Here is a 1,698-nt window from a genome sequence, read left to right as displayed (position 1 = left end):
CGTGGTCTTCTCCTTTGCTATGTTGAACGCAACATTGCGAGTCAACGTCAATCTGATAACTCCGAGGGCTTGTCTATCTAGAAGGTTCCACTCTTCTTCCTTCTTAGAATCCGCCTTCTTCCTTGATAGTGGTTGATACAGATTTTTCTGATACAGATAATCCTCTATCTGCATTTTCTAGAATCCGAAATCTGTTCCATCAAATTTCTCAAGTCTCATTTTTCCTTCATCTGCGGCCATGGCTCCCACTTGAATCTGACTTCCTCTAGATTGTTTCACGCTACGATACCAGTTGTTGGGAATTATCCGCCGGGGCTACGCAAAACCCCTAAAACAGTAGAAACACAGTATAGAGAAAAGTACATTAAGATTTAACGAGGTTCAACAACTGTCTACGTCCTCGGGAGCCATACAACGTCCTCGGGAGCCACACAGATAATTTCTTATTAATCAAACAAGAAATTACAATTTAAGAGCAGATCTCAAACTGAGATTTCTCAATTGAACACTGTAGCTACAGTGTTAATAATTAAAGGGAATAAACCCTTTCAATTTTCTCTCTCTCTCTTAAATCCCTTTTCAATCTCCCCTCAATACACGGTTGAGAGCTGGAGATGAAAAACCAAAATCGCTGCTGCGATTTCAAGGTTGGAGAAGAGGAACGCTGCTGCGTTTTGTGCCGCCGCCAGAGAAAAAATCAGAGGAGGAGAAGCAACAAACCCTAGGGCATCGGGGTTTGCTTTTATAGGCGAATACGATGGGCTGGCGACAGCCTGTCGCCAGCGCACAAGCTGGACGCGAAGGTCGGAGCGTCTGGACGCGATCGTCGGAGCTTGGACGCAAGGGTCAGTGTCCCAAATGCGAGGGTCGGTGTCCCAAACGCGAGGGTCGGATCCAAAAAACGCCAAGGTCGCGTTGCCCACACACCGAGGTCGGGAATTGCCAAAATTCGAGCTCGCCTGCTCGAGCTTCACCTGAAGCTTTCGCCGTCGACTTCGCCTGAGTCGACGCCCACGCTCGCCTGCGTGGTTCTCAAGCTCGTCAGAGCTTCGCCGGAGCTCCTCGTTGGAATTGAGGTTTGATCTACACCCCATTCTAACAATCTCCCATTTGGAGATCAAACCGCCATCAACAGACTATCTCATCAAGCTCCTCTCCTGTGTGGCTCCGCCCTCATCATCTATGCATGAAGGTCAACTGAAGTTACGCACAACTCCAGTTTTTGAACTGTCACCGTCTTTGTTAACATGTCTACTGGATTCTTACTTCCTGGAATCTTTTCCAGTTTTAACACGTCATCTTCCAACAGAGATCTGATGAAGTGGTACCGAAGCGCAATATGCTTCGTTCTAGAATGAAATGCTGAATTCTTCGCCAAGTGTATCACACTCTGGCTATCACTGTGCAAAACATTCTTCTCCTGTTTGAATCCCAGCTCTGTTAACAAACCCTGAAGCATGCTGAATTCTTCGCCAAGTGTATCGCACTCTGGCTATCACTGTGCAAAACATTCTTCTCCTGTTTGAATCCCAGCTCTGTCAACAAACCCTGAAGCCATATCATCTCTTTACTGGCTTCAGTCACTGCAACATACTCAGCTTCTGTAGTGGATATGGTAACAATCTTTTGTACCTGTGACATCCAACTAACAGCTGTAGTTCCAACGGTGAATACATAGCCGGTGGTGCTTCTTCGGCC

This window comes from Asparagus officinalis, chromosome 5 (assembly GCF_001876935.1).
Source record: "Asparagus officinalis chromosome 5, Aspof.V1, whole genome shotgun sequence".
NCBI lineage: Eukaryota > Viridiplantae > Streptophyta > Magnoliopsida > Asparagales > Asparagaceae > Asparagus > Asparagus officinalis.
This window is presented reverse-complemented; position numbering follows the sequence as displayed.